The sequence below is a fragment of the Mustela erminea genome, chromosome 16, assembly GCF_009829155.1.
Source record: "Mustela erminea isolate mMusErm1 chromosome 16, mMusErm1.Pri, whole genome shotgun sequence".
Taxonomy (NCBI): domain Eukaryota; kingdom Metazoa; phylum Chordata; class Mammalia; order Carnivora; family Mustelidae; genus Mustela; species Mustela erminea.
Genome location: NC_045629.1, coordinates 26,391,664 through 26,400,027, shown reverse-complemented (window position 1 = coordinate 26,400,027; position 8,364 = coordinate 26,391,664).

Below are 8,364 nucleotides of genomic sequence, written 5' to 3'. Positions count from 1 at the left end.
AACACAGAAGTTTTAGGACAGAATTACCCGGGTTCACGTCCTGATTTTTGAAGCGGAGGTAATAATTCTTCTTCCGCCATAAGGTTTTCCTGACAAATAAGTAAATACAATGTTAAACACTCAAAATAGCCTCGCATATTGTAGGCACTCCATATTATTCACAAATTCAGTTGCTTTATAAATACCCTCGTATAGCCATAGTCAAATCATAATTTTATACTAGTCTAATGATTGTACACCTCTTAAAATTTGGCATAATAGTAAAGTAATAAAAATTTTCCATTAGTAAATATGTTTTGATATGACCATAAAAGGAATGCCTGTATAATTCATTAAGTAAATACTTAGTGAGCACCTAGGTGAGCCCATTCTAAGCATTGTGCTAGGCTCTGGTAATACAAAGACCTGACACTCAAGATATGTCTGGTGGCAGAGACAAGTAAATAGACAACACAACAGAGATGATAACTGTCAGTCTTAGAGTGAACACAACGTTTTATGAGGAAAGAGAGGTAATATGCAACTCTGATGAAAAGAGACAAAAATCTCATGAGGCACTTCTTCCCCTCTACACTACATCATTTGTTGTTCTCTAGAATTCTTTTATAATTTTTAAAGATTTAAAAACATCATTCATAACCATAAGTTAACTCAAATGCTACAGAAAAAAAAATGACCCTTATCAAATTTGCTTTTTTTTTTTTAATCAGTAGGTTCTTCAGAGTAGAAGAGGAAAAAACAAAACCTTGAAATCAGACAGAGTAGGGTTTAAATTCTGGATCCACCCCTACTTTGACCTCTCTTGAGCCTTAACTGTGTCATGTGTAAAATATGGATATATAAAATATATGCCTGCTGTGGGAATTCAGTAAGAGAATATATATAAAGCATTTAAGCTGTTGCCTGGAATATAGCAGTTGATGAAAGCATATGTGGAAAGCTCCTCCATGACATTAAGAGAACATATTATATTTTCTTTTCTCTCTTAAGGCCTCAAGATTTTTTTCAACTACCTATATAATCCTCAATTCCCACTCCTCCTCAGAAAAAGTTTATCTTACGTTCTTCAACTTCAGATTCCAATATATGCTGTACAGTTACCTTTCCTTAACTAATTCAATCACTTCAATATCTGAATAGACTCAACACTCTTGGCCAGTCATCTGTCACATGCCATTGAAAGAGCTCTCACAATAAATCCCATGCATATAAAACACTGAGTATTTTCCCTATGACATCCTCCCAGTCACAAAGCCTTAGAGCAAACATTGAAGGAATTGACTGATTATGTGTTGGTGTCTAATATCAAAGATTCATAGATGTCTTTGGGAGTACACATGTGTACCTGGCTTCTAAGGAGAAATTGATCCATATGCATCAGAAACCTTGAAAATGGGCATAACTTCTAGCCTAGCAGTTCTTCTATTTGCAGTTTAAGGGCATAACTTTTAGCAAATTCCAGGAGTTGGCTAGATAATAGATGGTAATGGTCATAGAAATTTTAGCTATGCACATAACTGCTGATAATAAGGACTGCATTTCCTAGAATCCTTTGAACCTAAATGTGACCTTATGACTACATTCTAATTAACGGGATAATGGACGTGCCACAGAGAATGTTTTGGGAAGTTTCCTTAAGAAAATTATTAGTCCTCTGCCTCTTCTTTATTCCATCCTGCTTCTGGGAGGGTAGTTGCTTATTTTGGACCATGAAGATTGGAGTCACACCTCAGGGATGGCCAAAGCCATGAGCTGAAGGGAAAGTGAACCCCTAAGGACATCGAGCAGAACCACCACACTAATCTTAGTCTGCAAACCTCCAAATATTTACTTAAAGAAGAAATAAAGCATACTGTTTAAGCCACTGCTATTTTTTGTGATTTCCAGGTGCTATTATCTTAACCTATCTTCACTAATATAGCAATCTTATAAAATGCTAATTGACTTTTATCTGTTTATGCTTCTACATGTAGTAATTTTCCTATAAATGAATATGTGCTGCTTTTGCCTCTTAAAGATTTGAATATCAAAAGAATATCATTCAGCAGATAAGGAAACATAGTGGTGCTTGGGGTTTTTCCTTTTGTTTTAATCACAATAGGGGTAGGAAAAAAAAAACAGTTACATCGACTTTCATTGATCATAATTCCTGTTATTTCCCAGGAAATAACAGGAAACTAAAAGCTACTTGTAGGTAATATGAAAACCTCATTATCCATTTACTTGTTTATCCGAAGATCAAGTTGACTAAATTGCATGTGTATTCTGTAACCGTTTATCTTCGTACATAACATTGGCTTGTGGGCTCCTGGAGAACAGGAGCCAGATACAGGTCAATGTATTTCTTCAGTATGCATTGTTGACCTTACCTGTTCCAGGAACAGTCCTAGATACAAAATATATGGACTTAAAAGTCATAATCACTAGGAACTCAAGTGTGCAAAAACAGAAATGAGATTTCACCATGTGTGGTAATTGCTTTGATATCTAGGAGATTTTTATGATACTAATATAGACAAAGTCACCTAACACAGTTTCCCAGAAGAGGTGATGATCTTTACTATAACTAGTACCATACTAGAGCAATTACCAATATATCCGGTGTTGTGCCAGCTCTGGTTCAGACAGGCTCATGAGAGCTGATTGTTAATTTTTCAGGAATTTTATAAGCTGGATGTTCAACCCAGCTGTTACTAAAAATTAAATAAAATTGAATCATATTTAAATGAATTATTTACAAAATAAAGCTAGCAAGTACTCAAAACTCACCACTTCCTATTTTATTACATTTTTTATTATCTATACTCGAGTTTATTTACATCTATTATATTTGTATGTGGAAATCATTTATATGGATGTGCTACAGTGCATCTCTTCCAAACTCCCTGTGATATCATGTTAGTAACTTGAAATTGGCCATGGTAGGGGTATTGATGTTATAGAAATCAGCAAGTGCTATCTATACTCTGTTTGTTTTTTCAAGAAATTTGGTTGTTAAACATTTACCAGCACACCACTGGATGCACATATTTTATTTAATATTGAATAAATTGTTTTGAAGGTGATAATGATCAGGGGAACCCTGAGTATATTTTGAATGTGTAAGTTTATATATTAATTTGTACTTGATACCTTTTCCCATCCCAACCAGCTTCAGTTCTGCTTTCTTCTGTATTTCTCAGACAACCACAACCCTATTTCCTTTTTCATTCTCTTCACCATGGCTACGGGGAAAGTAGATACAAACACATCTATCAGCCCACTTTCGAACACTGAGCACTTTCTCTAACTCATCTTTCTAGCAGCAAAACCATGAATCACAGTAAACACAAAAAGTGCATTGATTATTGCACTGCTGTTTAATACTAATAATACCTCACAAACAAAAGGCATAATGTAGAATTTTGGATTAAAGATCACAGACCACTTTCTTACAGTCTCATTTGATCCTCATTGTAGCCTATGAGGCAGTTATAATCCCAAATTTATTTTTTTTTTTTTTTTTTAAAGATTTTATTTGTCAGAGAGAGAGTGAGCAAGAGCAAGCATAGGCAGACAGAGTGGAAGGCAGAGTCAGAGGGAGAAGCAGGCTCCCTGCGGAGGGCAAGGAGCCCGATGTGGGACTCGATCCCAGGACGCCGGGATCATGACCTGAGCCGAAGGCAGCTGCTTAACCAACTGAGCCACCCAGGTGTCCCTAATCCCAAATTTAGAGTTGGGGAAATAAGGTTTGGTGACTGAGAGATTCGTCTGGAATCCTACAGTAAGTGAAAGAGCTGTAACTCCAACGTGACTTTTCGGACTACTCATCAAAGTATTATTTTCTACTGCAGTATGCTAGCTTTAAGCCAAAGACAAAAAGTTATGGACCTGCAAATTTTACACAGCCTGGGACAGATTTTGAGGAAAATACAGCCACCTACTTGACAATTAGTGCCGTAGTTACATGCACTTCTCATTAAAGCACAAACTGTCATTTCAAATCACTATTTATATTTCTTTCTTGGGTTTATATTCTGAACCTTTTAAGGGCAAGGAGCCAATATTATTTATTTCAGTATCCCCAGGAACCCAAAATAGTGCTTGGTACATAAAAGATGCTCCAAACTGCTTTTTAATTAATAGTGAAAAAGAGTAAGTAGTCATCACCACTACCAATAGCAAAAAATAATGATGAAACAAAAAATAATAGAATAACAATAAATTATAAGCGGTTTATATAGATAAATTAATAATAAATTATAACCTGTTTAGCTTACTGCTCTAGAAATTGTGTGTAAAGGTAAGTTTATTTGACAGAATTTGATATTTATTTACAAATCTGGACTGTGGATCATGGCTCTGAAAATGAACTGCTTTTCATGTTAATATTTATGGACATTCTTTATTCATTTAAATATTTGAAAGAATGGAGTGCAGGTGGATTTGATTGATCATAACCATTCTGAGCCTGAGTCACTTAACCTATAAAATTATGATAAAAATCCTCCAGATATTCTGGCTACACAGATATAAACAGCTTGGGAAAATTCCTTGATCTAGACAGTTATAATATGTGCCCTTTGGTGTCTTCTGCTTCAGTCAAGTCTTGATTTACCATAAAGAACTATTACGGCAAAATTATCTATATATCTATAAAAGTGATTATTACTCAAAATCCTATTATTCATCCATTTTGACAGGTATTAATTCGTATTATATTTACATACATATATTTTCCAAATATGTCAACTAAGCCAGAGATCTTGAAACCTCGTGACAAATTAATACTCTAGGTTTCTGATTTTTTTTTAAAGATTTTATTTATTTATTTGACAGACAGAGATCACAAGTAGGCAAAGAGGCAGGCAGAGAGAGAGGAGGAAGCAGGCTCCCTGCTGAGCAGAGAGCCGGATGTGGGGCTCAATCCCAGGACCCTGGGATTATGATCCGAGCCAAAGGCAGAGGCTTTAACCCACTGAAGCACCCAGGCGCCCCTAGGTTTCTGATTTTTAAAGTACTTTTATGAATGACCACAAGAGGTCTCTATTTTTTAAAGAATAACCTGCTTGCTTTTTCTTTTGTCCTTTTCTCTTCTTTTTTTTTCTTTTTTTTTTTTCTTTCTTTTTTTTTGGGGGGGGGGCTTTACAAATTAGAAAACAGAAATGATGGTATTCTCAAGAGAATATATTTAACTAATTAAGCTATCTCATTCAAAATCAAATTTTCCAAAATGGAAAAAAAAAAATCCTTTACACATACGGGGGAAAACAGAATGGTCTCCAATTCCTCTTCATAGTAGCAACATTAACACTAAGCACTCAGAAGCTACTTCACCTGCTCTGCTTTGACCCTTGCCGGTAATCCAACACACGTGAATTGTATAGAATTTGTAATTAGTGTGCACGTAAGAAAAATGGAGAGGAGATTCTTATTTAGAAATTATTTTGAGAATTTTTATCTCAAAGGTAAATAGTCCCTGTTGTCTGACATTCTCAAGCATCTGCAAAACCTTAAGAATTATTTAATTGAATGGGATAAAAGTTGGCTCATGGAGTACACTGATTTGGTTAGAGAATTGTGGTGATTCTGCCGAGTTTACCAGAGCTCTAATGAACATGACTCCCGTATATGATTCATCCTAGTGGTTCTCAAAGTGTGGTCCCCTGACAAACAGATGAGTATCACCTGGCAACTTGTTAGAAATGCACATTCTACTGAATCAGAAACTCTGGAACAATTGGTGTTTTAAAAAGCCCTCTAGATTTTTCTGATGCACTTGGGGTTTGAGAACTAACAATTCAGTGTAAAACTGATGAACCATTCCAATTCTCTATCCCTTATTTGTCCCATCTGTAAAATTAATAGAGCAGAATCATGTGTGAAAACACAACTTACAGTATCTGGCTGACTTAGAGGAATCTGGAAAATGTTCAAATAATCTGAAAACACTTCAACAAAACAGTCTGATAAAACCCCATGGTGCCAAGTTACCAGTTACAGTTTATAGGCTCAAGATGCCAAGATACCTCCACTTTCCCCTCAAAAAAATGTAGATTACCCCCTGTGGGTTTCTAAGCAAAAGTCTCAATGACCTCAGAATAGCCCAGATGTACTTTTGAAACTCTAAAATGTTACCTCTGATCTTCCTAGCATCCCAGAACAAATAATCATATTTAATACGGAGTGTTACTTATTAATTCAGGAGGCTCTAGCTATGAGATTACTGTATACTTATAAAAATTGGATTAATTTTCTAGTCTCTCAAAGAATGACTACTCAGGTTAATGTACTAAATTCTTTATTTTTAACTAGAGAATTCACTTTGAGCCATATTTCTGGTAGAAAAAAATGTGATGTATATGTCCACCCTCTCTCATCTATCTCTACTACGATGAAAGGTGTACATTTCAGAAAAAAACACATGAATATGGTTTAATACATAATTTAAACAAAGATATATTTGCCCTGCATGCTTGCTAATATTTTTTGGAGTGTTTACAGTGTGTCAGGAACTATTTGGAGCCCTTATGTGTCGATTGTATTTAACACTTGCAAAATCCCTTAAAATGAGAAATATCTCCATTTTATAGACAAGGTTACTGAGGCACAGAGAGGTCAGGAAATTTCCCAAACTCACCCTTATTAGCCCCAGAAGCCTGATCTAGAGCTCATGTTCTTACCACTGCAAGATGCAACCTCTGTTTATAAGGGACAACCATAGGGTCATCAGCTCTGATTTCACTAGTCTCATATGCAAATATTACCTATTTCTTCAGACACTAATTGTTTTAATTCAGGAATATTTTTGCCCAAGACTGTTTAGAGTTCATAGAGGGGGAAAAAAAAAAAAACAAAAAACAAAAAACAAAAAAAAAAACATGGAATAACAGAATAGAAAGACTATTCTCCTAAAACTAAGCCAACACTTATTATAAATTTGAATCAACATTCCCCTAGTAATACCTAATATCCTTCCAAAAGTTTACAAAGTACTTTAAAAACAGTATTCATAAGGGACGCCTGGGTGGCTCAGTTGGTTAAGCGGCTGCCTTCGGCTCAGGTCATGATCCCAGCGTCCTGGGATCGAGTCCCACATCGGGCTCCTTGCTTGGCGGGGAGCCTGCTTCTCCCTCTGCCTCTGCCTGCCACTCTGTCTGCCTGTGCTTGCTCTAGCTTCTCTCTCTATGACAAATAAATAAATAAAATCTTTAAAAAAAACAAAAAAACAAAAAAAAACAGTATTCATTTGATTGTCCCAACAAACCCCCTTTTGGAGATAAGGAATCAGCACTGAGATATGATACGTATAGCATCACTCATAAGTGGTAGAGCAGGAACTGGAACACAAAGTTTCCAGCTCCAAATCCTATGGACATTCTACCCCATCCCACAGCTCTCAAGAGGCTCACCACTTGCCTCAGCCTAGGTACGGGCCAACCCGAGAACACTCCATTATTTATTACATCACAGTCTGACTTCAGTCCCCTTTCTTGACTTTACAGTGAAGGATTTGGACACAGTGATCCAGTACTGTGGGATCCTTTCACTGTCTGAGTTCAGTGCCTGAGGTTACGCTTCACTGTGTAACTTGCCCACTTTAATTTAGCATCGCCTTCCACTGCAGACCATCGCCCAACTAAGAGCTCAGACTCTAAAGTCAGAGCTGGGAACAAATCCTTGCTCCACCACTCACCAGCTCTGTGATCCTAGGCATAGCTTCCTCGCTAGCAAACCAGGAAAAATAATCATATCACTTTGATTGGGATAGATTGAGGATTCGTCATGATTTATAAAATGTTAAGTATTTAACACAATGTTCAACATAGGATATATGAAAATTATAACAGATAATAATGATAAGATCGTAAAAGTAACTGGTATTTTTTTAACATTCTGGGTAAATGTTTACTGTTCGTATGGTATGTTCTCCAGTCAGAGGAGTTTGGCTGCTAGATCGGCTGATCCTTGGAACTTCATTTTTGGCAATTCTAACAATTTCATGTAAATTTTAGCCATTTAAACTTCAAAAACACACATGAAAGCATCAGCATTAGGTGGAAATTAAATATTTATTTTCTTTTAGAAGTTAAATATTCCTAATGAAATAAATAACAACAAATTATTTAGATACTATGCATAGATACACACATTTCTAAGCTTTATGCTCTGCTGATTTGTTATGCCTTGCTGATTGTGTTAATATTAGGCAAACGTCAATTATAATATGAAGATAAGAAAAGTCAAGGAGGAAAAAAAGCCACTTCCCAGTGTGTTTGACTAGTATTTGAATAATATCACTAATGCGTCTTTCTTAATGTTACATTAATAAATATTTACAAATAATATTTGTAAATGTTTGCAACTCTGAAAGCCTCTGGAATA